This window comes from Amblyomma maculatum, chromosome 1 (genome assembly GCF_055883805.1).
Source record: "Amblyomma maculatum isolate TAMU_Amacu chromosome 1, ASM5588380v1, whole genome shotgun sequence".
Classification (NCBI taxonomy): domain Eukaryota; kingdom Metazoa; phylum Arthropoda; class Arachnida; order Ixodida; family Ixodidae; genus Amblyomma; species Amblyomma maculatum.
Window position 1 is genome coordinate 483,338,160 of NC_139344.1, and position 17,347 is coordinate 483,355,506.

At 43.0% G+C, this 17,347-nt stretch overlaps 2 long non-coding RNA genes across 2 annotated transcripts; both read left to right on the forward strand.

Annotated features, from left to right (window-relative positions):
• The first annotated feature begins 7,105 nt into the window (after nucleotides 1-7,105).
• On the forward strand, nucleotides 7,106-9,070 carry LOC146210103 (uncharacterized). Its single transcript, XR_014708265.1, has 2 exons — nucleotides 7,106-7,338; nucleotides 7,890-9,070. It is a non-coding gene; the product is annotated as an uncharacterized LOC146210103 (long non-coding RNA).
• Nucleotides 9,071-14,262: 5,192 nt separating this feature from the next.
• LOC146210104 (uncharacterized) lies at nucleotides 14,263-16,348 on the forward strand. Its single transcript, XR_014703511.1, has 3 exons — nucleotides 14,263-14,396; nucleotides 14,747-14,853; nucleotides 15,919-16,348. It is a non-coding gene; the product is annotated as an uncharacterized LOC146210104 (long non-coding RNA).
• Nucleotides 16,349-17,347: the final 999 nt, after the last annotated feature.

A 17,347-nucleotide genomic window follows, 5' to 3' on the forward strand; every position in this document is an offset into this window, starting at 1 on the left:
GAAAATGTTGGCATGTCGGGTTTTTTTTTTTTTTGCTTTATGCTCTTTAGATCAATACCAGCTTTCAAAACAAGATTTATAATATCTGAAATTAGTTGCTCAAAGCAAGATGACTTCAGTGTTTCCCACTTTTTGTACACAAGCGATTTCTATAATTTATCGAGGGGTATGCTTATTTCATTTGTGCGGCATAATTAATTATGCAACTTGTCCCTCTGCAAAATTTGTCTTTTACAGCGTAGTTATTGAAGGCCTCAATTATGACTGCTTGTTTGTTTTTGTAACTTCAGTTCTCTTCTGTGTGTTCGAGTTGTCCTTTCACTATTAGCATGCTTACTTCTCAAATGGCATTTCTACGCCCATATTTGCATGTGAACGCTCAGTCTAACATTCTAGCTGGTTCGTATTTACTTTATTCTTTGTCACTGTGGCCGATGTAATTGCAGTTGTCTTGTGCATGTTCAAAGCTTTCAACAGTCCTTATGAAGAGTTTGTGGAAGCATAAAAAATATGAACTACAATACAGCACATTGGCCAGTTCTCAAGGCTTTTGCTGGCACTGCGTTATGCCTGATGTAAACAAAATTGTTCACAATGGCACCGTGTTATAATCCTGGTCGCATCTGCCAGTTTGCCACTTTTTAGTTACTGTGCGTGTTACCAAGTATTTCTACATGCTCAAAGTTTGCAATTCTTGTGGTTTTTATATGCCCTTTTATTTGAGTGGTCCCAATCTAAAAATTCATCTGTCAAAAACCTCTACTTAGCTCTTCACAAATGCACCTTTCTTAAGAAAAGAAAGAATATGACATATGCCCCTCGTAATATAGCTTATTATCAGTTGTGGGGTATGCTTGTTACGTTAAGAAATGAATGAAAAAGAAAATGCCTCGGCTTGCACCATGTTGTGCGATACGAAAAACGAACTTCCCCAATCGAAGAAAGCCTTGACGACAAAGTAGTTGATGGTATTGCGCTCAGGTGTGTTCACGAAGAAGGGGGGGGGGGGGGGGGGGTTACCCCACGTTTTTGCACCGGATGTCGCAGACCTACGCATTGGGGGTTAGAAATGGAGTGCTCTCATGGGATACAGAGGAACGAATACAACCATACAACCGGTCATGGAGACTGCAAACATGCACCTTATCTGCACTTGTGCCCTCGTTTTTGTGTTCTTTCTGAGTTGTGAACCATCAACAGGCAGCAAGGCTCCCATGCAACGGGTACCTTATACGCATGAACGTTGATCCCAGTTGAATTCCAGTTGGGGATCCATTGTTATCCAATTGGTATGAACTGGAAGTTTGTTCCTTAAAATATTTACATCAATTAGGATTTTTGCCTGGGTTGTTTCAAAGTAATGTAGAAATGTTGTCAGTGTTGTTCAAGTTACTGCCTATGAAGCAACACAATTTTACAAAAAAACAATGGTTGTGAGCCGCCTCATGCATTTATTTTTTCATTTTGAAAATGTTTCAAGCTACAATAATTGCCATGTCAGTCAGTTCAGTTCAGTCGTTCAGTCGTGTTTGACTCTTCGTGACCCTATGGACCATGTCACGCCACGTTTTTCGGTCTCTCACTATCTTCCTAACATCACATAACTTCATCTGCAGTGCCTCGAGGATGCCATCTAACCATCGCGTTCGCTGCCTACCCCTTCTCCGGTGACCCTTAACCTTTCCCAACATCAAATCTTTCTCCAGCGCTTCCTCTCTTCTCATCAGATGACCAAAGTAGCTGAGCTTTAACTTTAGAATTTGACCCTCCAGTGAGCAGTCAGGGTTTATGGTCGACAATATCGACTGATTTGATCATGCCATGTCACTTTGCGTAAAACAAGCTTTAGCTTTTTACAGGAATGGTTTTAGAGTGTGCTAAAGAAAGAAAGTGTAAAGAAAGATGGATAGTGACTTGTGGCCTCTTTTATGCATGATGTTTGTTGTGCCCCACATGAAGTGAAAAGATATCTCTGTTGGTTAACGGCTTTGCACTCAGTGGATTAGTCATGCGGTGTTGCATGACAGACCACCGAAGGCCCAATACATTCTACAAAAGACTAAAAATGAGAAAACATGATGATGAAGTTGAAGGCCCATGATCTGCCAGGAAACAATGGGGTGGCTCTGAGAAGGACTTTTATATTGGCAGTAGTAAGGATGGCAGTCTTCTGCTTTGGGGCTCTTCACTTCGCAGTGACAACACTGGTGTATACTGCACTAACACCTACTGTAGTTTTGACCATGCTGTCAGTTATTCTGAGAGCTGCGGCGGTGAGCATCAGCCAGTGCTCTAAGTTTCAAGTGTTCATTTGTAAAAGATGTGTTCTAGATCCTGCTAAAGAGTCTTATATTATCCAATTGAGTTTCCAGAATTTTCACTTTCTCTAGAAGCCCTCATTCCATTTAGGCATCTTTTCATTCTTTCCAATTAGAATTTTCAGTCCTAATTGAATTTCCATAATCAAATGTCTTCCAGTTTCCAGATGACTTCCCAGCTGGAATAAGTACTTAGTCCCAACTGCATAGTTTTAACTCTCTGTAAAGAAGCAATTTATTTTTATTATGGGCTGCTAAGTTATGGCCATCTTACGGATTAGAATTGATATTCCTAATGAACATCCAAACTGAATGGACAATTGTTATGCATGGTGAAACTGGAATTCAAACTACATTTCAATGATGCATTGTGTGTGCGCTGGCTAAGATGTTAAAGGAAGCTGGTGCATTTCGCTCTCTATTAAAAATACACCCAAACATATTATATTTCAATAGGCTTTGCAGTTAAAAATTTTGCAACTAATTCAAAGTCCAATCTGGAGTCAATGATTTCAATTCAAGCATATTAGATAGTCTCGAGAGCTAAATTAAATGTTTCAGAGAGCAACTCATGCACTTAGGTCCTGGACCCATTTACAAAGGAGCAGCAGACGTTAGCTGCAGAGCAGGATAAAAATATTTACACATTATTTAAAAAAAAGTGCAAGAATTAGAGACCCTATGTCTAGAAGATCTATTAATGCGAAAGTATTACTTCGCTATGTTTATTTATTTATTTATTTATTTATTTATTGTAAGTACCTACAGCGCCCATGAGGCATTATTGTAGGGGGGATACAACTACACACAATGACACATGCAAAGAAGATATAAGAAACTTATTAGCAAGGTAACACAACACACTGATAGAACACTAAATGAATTCTCAAGTAGTATAAGTGATAACATAAAATACAATAACACAGCGCTGGCAAATGCACAGATTTCTGTCCGCAGACCCCGTCCGCACACCGCATCCGCAGAACGTGTCTGCAAAATCATGTCCGCAGCAGTTGTGAGTAATTGAGAAGTGGTGGAGGTTAATGAGTGGTGTCAATCGATGGAGGGTGATGTAATGTTGCAGCAGCATCCATTCTTTTGCATTGCTCCAATGCAGATTCTGCAGTGCACTTTAACTTTTCAACATTTCTGATTTTACAACCCTAAAAAGTGTTTTCATAGCTGTTTTCACAATTTCAGGAATGCCTGTTTAAGTTCATTCAGTGAGACCATTAGACTGTGTTTTATTGATTGCAGGTTGCACCAAGTGTGAAAGTGCGGGAGAAACCACAGGTTGGAGTTTTGAGTTAAAAATGGAGTGGCTCTAAATTGCAGCAGTGCCATCGAGCAAAGAAAGCTTTTATTGTCCTGCCAAGAAAAATAGGAAACATGCAACAAGTGGCATTCATAGTTAAAGATAATTATACTGTATTCTTCACGGAGGTGTCATGTCGTAAAGCGGCAGTCAATATCGGTTATGTAAGAAACACACATTTAATTTACTGAGAATTATCATTTTATTGATATTTGCTCTTGTGCTGCTTGCCCACATAAAACTGCAATACCTTATCTGTGGGGACTTGAATCATTAAAGGCAAGGACAGTACCACATCAAGGTAAAGCTCACTCATTGAAGAAACCTTTTTTTTATTTGCAGTGTTGTTTATACGAATTTCCTATCTCAAATGAAAAAAATTCACACTAAGACTTATGCGAGTTTCTACAAGGTCAATATTTTTATTATAGATCGGTAGCCATCTCTTACATCATTTTCTTATTTCAGACTCAAAACAAAATAGTTTTTCTGTGTTTATTTCTTCATGAAATTGGACCAGGCAAACGATTTTTCAAGTAAATAATTTCAATGTAAAACAGTCTCATTGAGATCAAAGCCAGTAATAAACACACTATTTTCAGCATACATGATGAGCTGAACACTGTTGTCAATATAAATTATGTCATTTATGTACAAATTCAGCAAAAGTGCGCCTAATACTCTTCATTGAGGTACTAAACAAAATATATAAGGGATGATTTGTTTTTGTTACGGTTCATCTGATTCCTTGAATGGGACTTGATTCAACTATTTCCAAGACCTTTGCGAGTGCTGGTAATTAAAAAAATATCTCTACGAGCGTGTGCTCCATGCTCTAGCAGATTTCATAGAGTTCCCCGATAGAATATTGAGCTTTTATATTAGCATTGCATGACATGTTAATTGGATGTGAAGCATGTTTGATGTTCACAAATGCATGCCATTTCCATAATTTCGACTCCATTAATTGTACGAAATGTTGGCACAGAGCTGAAGTGTTGCCATTGAATTGGACTCCAAATTGTTCACTGGGGGCCGATATCCAAGTTGCAAATGGTCATTTCCGATTTTGATTTGGCCTCAACTGTTTTGTTAAACTTGGAACAAAGCCATACTGCCGCGGTGCAATCCATCGCTACGTACGTGGTTCGGCTAGAGCAGCTCTTTAGACACAGTGACAGACACAGAGACCAATGACAATTTTTTTTAAGAAACAGCCAACAAAAGTGAACTGAAAACATGACAACCGCTCACCCCATACATGGTTACTATACAAAGGCACACTGCACTTGAACCTTGTCTAGGACGCCTAGCGCGTAGGATGCTTTCGTAAAAAAAAAAAGAAAAGAAAAAACGTACATGGCATCGAATCCAGATGCGTACACTTCTGCCTTTTCCCGTGCTCTCGAGTTAAGTGATCCTTGGATGGCGACTATAATCTTCGAAATGTGATGCATTTATAAAAAAAAATACACAGCGGCACAAAGCCGCGGTGTATATTGTAGCCTATCGCGAGGCCTATAGTTTGTCGTCACTGCAGCACTGGAGAGAACGACGCTGGCCACGTGCTAGCTGCAGCAGCTGTGGAATGCACGAGGTAAGTGAGAATTAAGCAGTACAGTACTTTATGAAGCAATATTCAAGACGATTATGCAGTTGTTATATAAAATGTCGATACTTCCATTACCATCGCTGAACAAAGCCGCACCACATTGAGAATACTCTAGCTGCTAACCCTGTTGTATGGGCTTAGTTAGCGTTCGTCGCGGCAGCAGAGTGACGCTTGCCACGTGTTCTGCAGCTGCTGCACGAAGACTCGGAAGAATGCGTGAGGGAAGCAGGTAATAAGCACTGTAGCACTTTATTAAATCAAATTTGACACGATTATGCATGCCTGTATGTACGTATAGCCTGGTAAAGAGGCCTAGCGCGCAAGTTATTTTGGTGGCCGCGGCGATTGATACGAAGCCACGTGCAACGTAGAGAGGGAAGAGGAGTACGGGAGGTGCAGGTCTGCGGTCTGCCAGGAAACATTGGGGCGGCCCTGAAAAGGGCAGTTTGGATGCGCAGCGACGTGACGGCGTGGCGAACACAACGCCCTGCACTCGTCGGCCCTTTGCCGTGCACCGTCAACAGTGGTGCACTACGTCGTACACAGTGCCTAGTTATATGCTGCCCTGGATGCTGTAGCGATGCTTCTACTGTAGACATTTACGAAGGTTGCGGCGATGATCTTGGAGAGCTGATCGATGCCGCGATCCCTGACATGGGCTGCTGCGTACAAAGAAAATCCTCGGCCTCTTCGCAGCATAGGCAGACGTGCGCCTCAACATAGCAGTCAGGCAGCGGTTAGTTGCGACGGCGGATGTTTTCGTGGTGGTCTCCATAGCCGTGGCCGATTTTTTTTTTTTTGAACTCGAGGAGCGTCCATGCCACGAGCTGCTGCTGCACGAGGTCCTGGAAGCACGTAGGGAGAGACAATTGCGACACAGCACTTATAAATAAGCAAAAGGCGAGACAATTTTGCGCAATTTATACTTACCTTGACGGTGCTTGCGATCTCCCGCAGGTCGTCGCCATTATCAACGTCACTCCGCCGAACGTACAGCACGCGGATCGGCGAGCTAAAAGCGCATTGACGTAAACGCCCAGGCCCGCCATCGTCGAGCACCTCGGTGACCGAACGCGCCGGTGCCATGCAGCAGCGAGATCCACGAACCGAATGCCGGAATCGCGCGCGTTGCCAGAGCGGGGGGCACCTAGCGATTCCCTAGAGCGTCTAGGGACGAAAAAAAACAAGCAAACCCAATTTTTGACTACGTCACGTCCGGTTAAGCATCAAGCCCGACGCAAAAAACGTCACGCCAGGCCGCGACGTGTCCACCAATCAGCGTTTCCAGCCGAGCTACCCCTAAACGCTTCTGTGGCGAAGTGCCCGAATTATGCTAATGAGACTATGGCGACAGGCAAGCTGATTTATGCAGCCGTTAGCCTACCGTAGTTTCTTAGCTTGTCATTAAAAGTAAAAGGATAACTTTATATACACCTTGCATGGCTTTTTAAGTGCAATACAAAGGCAAATTATGAGCGCGTATGAAATAAAGGACGCTTGAGACAATCTCTAATGGGGGCAGAAGCGTGCGGCCGCGTGACGGCGCTAACTGCTTTCTTATTTCAAACCCTTTCTTCCCATGGTAAGAAATCATTTGTCTGCGCGGTTATGATAACCCAGCAATGGCGGCGGCCGTAGAGGGAGGCATGGAGGGAGGTACGCTTACATTATAGTGAACTAGAATATATATTATAGTTGTCTATAGCTTACATGGAGGAAAAAAAGAACTTGTACGCTTATGAGTGGTCTTCGTGCCGTTCGTCGTCTACAAGTAGTGATCGAGGATTTGCTGCAGCACAGCAATGCTGTCAAATTGTCTTGAAAGATAGTCATCTGACGAGGAGTGTAGTGTGGCGGCTTTGCAAGCTCCGAGGCGAGAATTGCCCTGCGCTTGGAGTGTTGAACTGTTGAGCTACTGGTTTTTCGGGTGTGATCGCCAGTAGTGAACGCCTCTGACGTTGGATGGCACGAAATGTATTCGTTCGGCCGAGCGACAAGCTCCCGGAATGTGTCGGGCTTCTCGATGGGTGTCGACCAGCAAGGCAACGCAGTCAATCTGCTGGAAATGGTGCAGCACGTCGAGCATCACAGAGGTAAGTGCAATAGGAAAACCTGTAAAGGTGACTGTTCATACAGCGTCATTCGCATTCAAGTTGTACGCAGGCGGGAAATATACTCACAGGACGCATGCGGCGAATCCGATATTTTTAATCAGCATTTTGCGTTGCTTTTAGCTGCATATTTCTACGACGCATTATAACTTTCTTCAACTTCTCTACACTGCACGAACTTAAAAAAAAAATTGAGTGTGCTTGTAGTTGTCAACATTTCTTGGTTAATGGTTTCGACGACCGAGAAAGGAAAAACAAGTGAAATCGCCTGATACAAGTCGTTCCTTTAATTGCAAAAAAAAGAAAAAAAGAAAGAAAAAGTTAGCCGTCACAATACAATTTCCGCCGCCAAGCCGTCTTTACCTGTTACGGAAATGGTTCACTTAGGTTTAGGTTTTGCACTGACCATTTCTTGCATTCATAGATTACACTTTACCGCAGCATAGCTTGCAGCTTTGATGATTTTGAATGTTCCTGTGCCATGCGTGTTTGATATTTTATTTGCATATAATTTAGGCACTAAACATTTGCAGGTGATCGTGTGGACCTTGTGCAGCAGTTGCAGCACATCTGATCCGAGTCATCATGTGGGCGAGAAGTCCTGGGGCCATATTCAACATCATTAACCTCTCTGCTAGGCTTGTATAATCTGGGAGGCCACGCCTTGTCCCTGGACGGCCACATCAGATGTGAAGTGCTATGCAGATGGACAGCTCTTTTTGAAGATCGTTGCAGCTTGTAGTGTGTGCAGATCACATGACATTGACGCCACCTGCAAATGGTAATCGCAGCAGGAACATCAACAAGTACAAGGAAGAGGAAGTGCAACATTTATATTAACTCGGACAGGAACAACTTGATCACCTGCACTTGAGATTTTCACTCGCTGTCATGATTTTGATATATGCCACAAGTGATCAATGTGCACATTCTTACTGCTTCTTGTTCGATAGCATACTGCTGAAAAGCCGTCCAAGTCTTAATTTTTTCTGTGGTTTTGAAATATAACCATCTCTTTGGTGTACATTTTGTTGATAGCATGTGCAAGAACCAAGTTCAGCTTTGGGGTGGCGCAGTGGTTACGGCGCTCGACTATTGTTCCCAAAGACGCGGGATTGAATCCCGGCCTCGGCGGCCGCTTTTCGATAGAGGCGAAAAGCAAGGCGCCCGTGTGTTGTGCGATGTTAGTGCACATTAGTGCGATGTTAGAACCCCAGGTGGTCGAAATTTCCGGAGCCCTCCACTACGGCGTCTCTCATAGCCTGAGTCGCTTTGGGACGTTAAACCCCACAAACCAAACCAAACCTTTGCTTGGTGCTATAATTTTTTGTCTACCATCTGTAGACATACTGAGTGTATTCTACAAGTGCTGTGGCCCTTGCTGAGAGCTGTCATTCTTTGTTGTATACTTTGCTTTTTTGTGTTCTGCTTAAACTCAGTGTGCATTTTATTAAGTGCTTCATGTCAATGAAACACAGGAAGGTACAAAAACGTTCTCCTTCTACCTCCAGAAGTGCCATTCTGAGTAGGACGTGCGTGCACCAATAGTTCACAATTCACTTTGGTGTTTGTGGCAAGCAGGCAGTCTGCGATGTACTACTTCAGTGAGAATATTTGACATACGTGCACCCTGGTGGATGTATCTGCAGTCGTTTACCATAGCAGAGTCCATTTCGTTACACCTATCTTGTGTGCTACTAGGGTGAAACGTGAGGTGCCCACTGTGTTTTTCCACAAACTGCAGAGCGAAGCGAGTTGTGCTTCTTTGTATTTGGTTGCCTTTATGCTTGTTTTCTATTGCTTCCTTCATATGCTGAATGTAGATGAACAGCAATCAACTAGTTTTCCCAAGGACAATTTGTGCATCTATTTGGTGGTCATTGTCTTTCATTGTTGTATGCACGGAAAATGAGGCCCCCGCCAACTTGTCAACGCATTTTGGCAATTTTAGATTCCACTTTTGCAAAATTTGCCAGTTTCATTTTGCACTGCAATTCCTGATGCTTTGTAGTGATGTTAATCAAGATCCCAGATAACCTGTTTAACCTCTGCATCATTTGTGTGGCTCGGCTATCAATGAACATTTCTGTATTCTTCAGTTTTTCACAAAGGCAACTATTGACTTCTCTGTTTTGTAACTAGGTGATATTGATGTGCATGTGCACCCACTGGCAAAAGTTCCTGAAGGTGGCTTCGCAGGGGAAAGAATGCATTCATTTGTGTACGAGATAAATTGCTTGACATTTCATGTTTCACTATATAACCCATAGTCACAATAATGATGCACAAGCGCAGGAATGAAATGAAAACTTTTTGATAAGATTGTCCTTCATAAATTTTTGACTGCAGCTCTACAAAATGCTTTGCTCATTTTGTGCATTGCTACATATCTTGTTCCATAAAATATCTCCCTCCATGATAGCGTTGTGTGTAGACCTTCCGTACCCCTATTATGAGGCTGCTATCTGGGCCAGTTGCTTCTTGACACATTCTTGCTGCTGCCACATGCCCTCCGGCACTCACATATGTTAAAAGAGGGTTGGTAAAGCTCACATATTCATGCTCTAAGCCACTGGAGCATGGCTTCATCACTCGAGATGTTTATCGAATGATTGCAGCTGTGTATAACTGCTTCATTACTTTTTTTCTGTTAGTTGCTTTTGTAGCCTTCTCTTCATTGTTCTTTGTGAGCTTTAAATTGAGAATTTTAAGGAAGGGGCATAAATTTTATTCCAATCACTTTCATTTCATTTATGTAGAAGCACTTTCAAGGAAACTTGTGCTTCATCATCACTTTTCAACATTTTGTACCATTGTGCTAGTACTGAGTTGTATAACTTTTTGCTGTCATAAGTGACAGCTGCACTAGTTTCACTTACACCTATCCTATTGTCACATGTGTTTTCTACGTTATCTAGTATCGCTATGCTTTCCTATTATATCAGCTTCAGCAATCCTCTCTGCATTTAACCCTCAGAATGTGTTCCATAGTTTGCACGTCTGCTATGTGTACAGCCTAAATTGAACACCACAATATATTCTTAAGATTGCATTCAAAAGATAACTTCCTGAAGGTACAATCCTATTGAACACAGTAGACGTCATACTATCCATAAGTGAGCCCTTCTTTTTCATGATGTATTGAACAATTTGTGAACAAAGCGATTTCATTTTATCTTGACCACATTCGTCTGTTGTTTCTGTGGTACAGCCTCTGCCACAGCTACATCTATAACTTGGCTGTTGGCACCGTGTTCAAATGTCTTGCGAGCCAGCAGAGCCTAATGTAGCGTAGATGTTCAGCTATTGGCTTCTTGCTTTCTTTTTTTGATGCAGCAATGTTAAAGCCTCTTTTCTGCACAAAATGTGACGTTGTGAGGGGAAAATCTTGGGCACATTTCAGACAGGTGACATGGCCCAGTACTCAATGTGATGTCTCTGGCTTCACCTTTGAGATGAATGTGTGAGGTGATAAACCTTGCAGGATCTTTGGATAATAGGACAGGCAACCCTTAGGCCATGGAAACGCATCCGTACAGCTTGGTTAGAGTGGGCTTTATAGGTATCTAGACAAGTGGTCTTCCACATAATTGGATAACTTACAGGCATATGCCACTGATATGTATCATAGAATAAATACTAGGTGTTAGCAGTAGCAAAGTCGATTCACACGAATGAGGGTCTGCAGACAGGAGCCATAAAAGCTGTTGTGTCATAGCGGTAAATGCTGAGCTTGCATGTCCCCACAATTGTTTTTAGAGCATGAAGTTTTCAAGTGCTGTGCTGGTTTGCCTGATAGCCGTCACATTGAGTGACTTGCTGAAATAATGCTTAAGGCTTGTCTTCCTAAGACAAACATTTCTGCTTTTTGGTAGACTGCATAAAGGGAACATTCTAGGTGTGGCAGGCATTTATGCACAGATAAAATCATTCTTACACACACTATAGCTACCTTTGCCTTGTCCATAACAGAATCAGGGAATACTTGCTCTGTCCCAGGTGCCCACTACCATTTAAATGACGTTGAGTTCCATAATCTTTGATACTGGTAATACTGCGGAACGCATAGCATCCCTTGACTGTAGTTGCAGCCTAGTGGTTTGAGCATTTGGGGACCAATCCTCAGTGGTGTTGGGTACTCATTGGTAAAACAGTGGGTGCTTGCTTTGCTGGTGCTGGGGTTATCTTGGGCCAAACACTTGGAGAATGGGTTTTTGACCCTATCTTGTGTTCCCTTGCTTTGTATAACTAATTTCTCTTCTTTGGTCTCCAAGGCCGTGCCACCTTTCAGATATGGCAATGAGCTGTGCAAGTACAACAATACTGTAATTACTTGAATGTGTGACAGCCTTTCATTTTAGGCTGTGTATTGTAGAGTGTGCAGTGCTGTAAATAAATTTTGTATTGTTTTGTATATTGTAATTTTCAGTTTTCTTATAAGCAAGGCTTCATGTCAGGTGCATGTAAAAAAAATGCCAAAAAGTACCGAAAGCAAATGATACACCAATTGTTAATCAACGACGAGCTGTTTAAAGCTACAGGGAATGTGTTACGTGAGTAGCAGCTCTCTTAAAGTGTGCATGTTTTACCAAAATAAAGGACAGAAGCTATACTGCAACCTGTTGGAAAAACCATGCATACAAGACACACTAGCTGCAAATCATACGCTCATTTAAATCACGTTTAGTTTTTCAATGATAAGCAATCAGAATGTCGAAAAAGTAAATTTCATGCTTTATTCCCATATTTATGCCCGTATTCAGGTGAGGTTCATTTGAGCATGTTTTTGAGTCAGAGTGTAGAGAGTGTATGTTAGACAGTTGCACGTTGGACATTATGCATTGCTGGAAGAGCACACAGGGGATGGCAAAGCCAATACAAATCATACAGTATTATCACCTGGCATTAATGAACCTTTGCCAAAAAATCCAGAACACCACCCTGATGTGCTGCAGGCCACATCAGCCTTGCAATTCATGCCTCTTTTTGTCTAATATTGTCTCCGTGCATGCTTCTGTTTTTCTTTTTTGTTGCTGTTACTTTTTACTTACGGTGTCCTTAAAGTCACGCTTGTTTTCCCTTTTGGCTCCCTTGCTTCACTCAGAGACAGGTTCAGGCTTTGTGTATATAGCATGTGCTACATTCAATTGACAATTGCTTCAAGAAAATGGTTTCCATACTGCATCTAGCTCATTGTAATTAGGCATCATATATCATATTCACTCTTCATGTCTGTTCCTTCACTTCCTGATCGTCAAATAGTATATGTGAAGGCATTTCTCTAGCCGACCTCATCACCCTTCTCTCCTCTGAGGAATCTTGCTGCACTGAAAGAAAGTGCCGGATGCTATTGCAAGTGCAAAACTGGTAAACAGTAGCAAAGGAACTAGGCTGTACCTGACAAATTTTGTTTCTCTTGTGACATTGTGGTGTGATGTGCACCTGCATCAGACGAGCAGTGTTGCTACTTTTATAAAATGTTTTTATGCAACATGCTCAGAAGCCAAGCAGAATAATACCGACAGTTTTTTTTTATTTTATTTTAACGAGGCATCTGCCACAACACAGTGACACTCTGCATGTGGTGAAATGTGCATACAGCGTGCTATGTCTAATTCAGGGCACATTAAATGCCATCAGCGTGAAAGCTAACCTGTTGCTGCCAGTGGGCATCTGGATACACTTTTTATTGCATTTTCATTGCTGCCAGAAAATCTTATCTGCTTATTTTTGCGGCTGCGTGAAAACGTCCCGCCGCGATGGCTCAGTAATGATTATAGACGCTCGGCTCTCTGACCCGCAATATGTGCGTAGCCCAGCTACAGCGATCGCATTTCGATGGAATTAACACGCTAAAGGTGGTCCGATGTCAGCGCATGCTAAGATCGCCAGATATATGGCCTAATCGAGCTCTCCACTATGCGTGTTTTCACTACGCCGCTCCACCGGGCCGATATTCGCACGCTACGCCACTGAAGCCGACACGCATACCCGGCCGTAGCAGACTTGCTAACATGATGGAAACGGTGGGCTGCCGCAGGCACTTTCCCACGACAGTGATACCCTGAGAAGGCCAGCGTTGTCGTCGGACAGGTGCGTCTCTTCTCTAGAGGCAACTGCAGCCCGAAAACCTGTTGGGCGCTTCCAATTCTCAGTATTCGTAAACAAATTCTTTAATCCTGATACTCGCCGATTTCTCTGCGCGACTGTCCATAAATGAAACACGCACAGCTAGCCACATGCAGGCATCTCAAGTGAGGCATCGCTCACACTTGACGACCGGCTGTTTGTGGGGTTTGCGTCGAGTACCGCCGTTCGCTCAGCCTAGCTGCTGCTGGACGTCCGACAGCGTGTGTACTATGATGCACTGTGGTCGCAACTACCGTTACTATAATAGTACAGTACAGCCGCAACGTATACGTAAGTATCTCACTATCTCCTCAGCCTTGCCCTGCCGCGCGACGCGTGTATGCAGCGTAAACACTGTTCGCACCGACCCTTCAGCTTCTTGGCATCGCGGCGTTGGCATTTTTGTAATCGGCGCCAAGTAGCAGACGACGGCGTTATTTTTTTGTAACTTTTTTCCTTGTTTTTTTAAATTTCGTCATCAATTTCTGTTAATACGCGTTTTAGCGCCGCCCCAATTTTCACGTCACGGGTACGTCACAACATGGCCGAAAAGGCGAATATCGAATGGAGACCTGCCGGTCGCCACCGCGCGATCTTGGTAAGCTGCGCATGCGCGAGAAGAAAGAAGGTAGGCGAGGAGGATTTGTTTGTAATCTGGCGGATGTGACGTAATAAATTGCTTATTTTTGTTTTTTGCTTGCGTGTACTCTCGTACCCAGACGTTTTTTTTTATCGCCGCCTCCGCAGCCGCAGTTGCTTTTTTTTTTTTTCCCGTTTTCAATTTTGGCGCGCAGTGGTACAAGCAAGCGGGAGGCTTGTTCGCGCCGCGTTGTTTCAGATTGACCAGACTGGAATGTATTCTGCAAAATAGACTGGGCGGCACCCATCCTTGCAAGTTTCTTCAGACTTTCGTAAGTACAGCGAAAATGCAGCGCAAAACACTTACGGCGGCATCCCGTACTTTCCTCGCCAACTTAGGAGAGCTCATGGCGCCGCTCTTCTCACGTTACAGCTTGTCTGGAAAGTTTTTCTGCATCGATGCGCTATTGCTAAGTGATCTCAATTCTTTTTTCGGCATCTTGCTGTGAGTCGGTGGCTTAGCGTAGAGGATCTACGAAGCTCTTTTCCGTGCGCCAGGAAGCAGTCCCTTCAATATCCGTGCTTCGATCGGTCGCCGGCGGCTCATTTTCGAGTGCGCCTCCGTTTTGCTCCCGAATAGCCCTGTCTTAGCAAGAGCAACCATTTCTATTTTTTGTTTCAGTGTGTGCCGAAATACTCTTGCTGCACAGCGATTTTGGGATCTTGGCTACGTCGCAGCTTCTGCTCATGGGCTCTCCTGCACCATGAATGCCTTGTGCCTCATGAAAGGTGGGTACAAAATGTGTGCTGGCAAAAACATGTTGCTCCACAAGAGCGCTACTGTATGAAATCGAAGTGACCTTATTTATGAAGCTGGCACTGGGCATGCATTTCGGTCAGCACCGTCACAGCCAAAGCAGTAGAAAAGGGGGAGGGGGGTGGGGGTGCCAGTACATATCTGCCGGATTGTTCTAACCACTAGAGAGGACTAACCCGGTCATGTGACTACAATTGTTGTATAACATTTTAGCTAAGCGTGATAATATTAATGTTGACATTTTTGCATCAACCCTAGGTGAATTCAAATTCTGTTTCTAGTTATGACTGTATATTGTCTTGTGTACCATACAAGGTAATTGCTGTTCATGGGCACGGTAAAAAAAAATGTTTTTCAATGTTCACCAGCAAATCTACTCAGTGACAGTGCTATTTCTGTGGCCATTGTATAGATCCTTTTTGTATTCCTGACTAGAGCTGGTGAAATCGCTTCTTTCAGCTGTAGCGCGTTAACAAAATAAATGCTGGTGCATATTTTCCAGTAGCTGTCAAATACAGTGAGAGGGCATTCAGGTGCACAAGGTGGGACTAGGCTGAAGCAGTCTGTTCCATATAGAGATACTAGTGCCCACGTAGGCCTGTCATGGTAGAAAATAGAATTGTATAATTGCTCGAAGAGCTTTCCAGTAGCATGCTTTGATGGGCTAGCTGGCACACCACTGCAGTGTGGTTTGGCTGTGCGAACAGGCCAAGGACGAAAGGAACGCACATGGAAATGCAAAGTTTGTTTTATCATTTCTTCATCTCCGTGCTTCTTTGGTTTACACTGCCAAATCATATTCACGCTTTCCTATATGTTATCTTGCAAACAGCAAATGCACTGCTGACACTAGGGGCAAATGTTATTTGCTCTTTTTGGTTGAGGCCCATTTATTTTACTGATAGAACATTAAATGTTTTCATGTGAGTGCCATGTGACAGCTACTGGCATTATACTTTCCTTCTGTGTTGCAGCGGGATCATTCATGTCTTACCTTTCCCAGGAGCCGGCATTTATTGCATTGCTCTGATTTCCAGGCCCTTCCCTGTCTGGTGCGTGTGCTGAAACAGGAATCCCTTGGAGGCGATTTGCAGCTTTTGTTCATCATCTTGATTCCGTCCCCACATAGGTAATAGCCACTGCGGTGGCACAGGATTAGGGTGCTCAATTGTTAAACCCAAGGACACGGGATGAAATCCTGGTTGCGGCAGTCCCTTTACAATGGAGGTGAAAAGCAATGCCGTGAACTGTGCGATGTTGACACACATTTAAAGACAAGGTTGTTGAAATTTCTGGAGGCCTTCACTAAAACATGTATCTATGTCCCAATATGGAAACAGTCTGTCCGGGCAATGGACAGGGAGAAAATCCAATGAGGTCATTGAGAGCATATTTACCACGGTAGCAGGGGTGAATCCAGGTGCCTACCCTGTTGGGGGGGGGGGGGGGGGCACAGCTAGTATTATTGCGACATATCTGTAGTGCTTCCTGATATCTATTTTTTTACATAGTGGCCATGTAGACCGGTTGGTGCAAACCTAACTTGCTGGACATGGACATGGGAAGCCAAGGACATGGGAACTCAATACAAAGAAGTACATGGGACAACACTGTTTGGTCTGAGACCCATTTCCAAAGCATTTCACCCCAAAAGAGCCAAGCATCAGGTCAGAGGAAATCCTGTACCAATTGGAAAACTGTTGAGTACCTGGCGGCACCTGAAATCAAACCTGGTACCTTCTGAATGCGCAGCATTTCTTTTTCTTGTGTTCCAGTGTCTTTGGCTGGTCCAATATGTTAGATTTAAGTTTAGTACAATACCCCAAGAAAACACAAATGACAAAATATTTTTGGTCAGTACATAATCTAATTGCCCACTGTTCTTTTAGTTTTCATGCCATTGTTTGTCTATAAAATATATATCCATGAAATTTGTTGCCGCTTAATAAATTTGTGCAGAGCAAAACACAAAATTTCACCAATCCAGTTTTTGTGTGTGTGTGAGTGTGTTCAGGTAAAGACTATCAGTGTTAAAGAAACATTGTTCTACATGCTAGTTTAACATATTTGACAATGGCTAAGTTTAAGAAATAAAAAGCACAGTTATGAGGTTCCTGAAAATTTTCAGACAGCTCGTCTCAGTGTATATTATTATTTTTTTTTAAGAACATTGGTAAGTATGCTGAGCACTGATGTCTTCTTGCAATGAAATTTTTTCTAGCTTGGTCAGTTCTTTCAAGAATAAACTTAGTATTATCCTTTAACCATAATCATCACGGAATGACACCTGTAAAAAAAAAGACGAAAATGTACTGCATACACCAGCGCACCTTTGACCAAGGCCTTTCTGAATTCATGAACGATCATTAAGCTTTTTTAAGATCTTCCAAAGCCACGTTGAACACCATTAGAACAAGAACCCGAGCAAGGGCTACTACCCCACCAAGACATGATGGCCTTGTGACA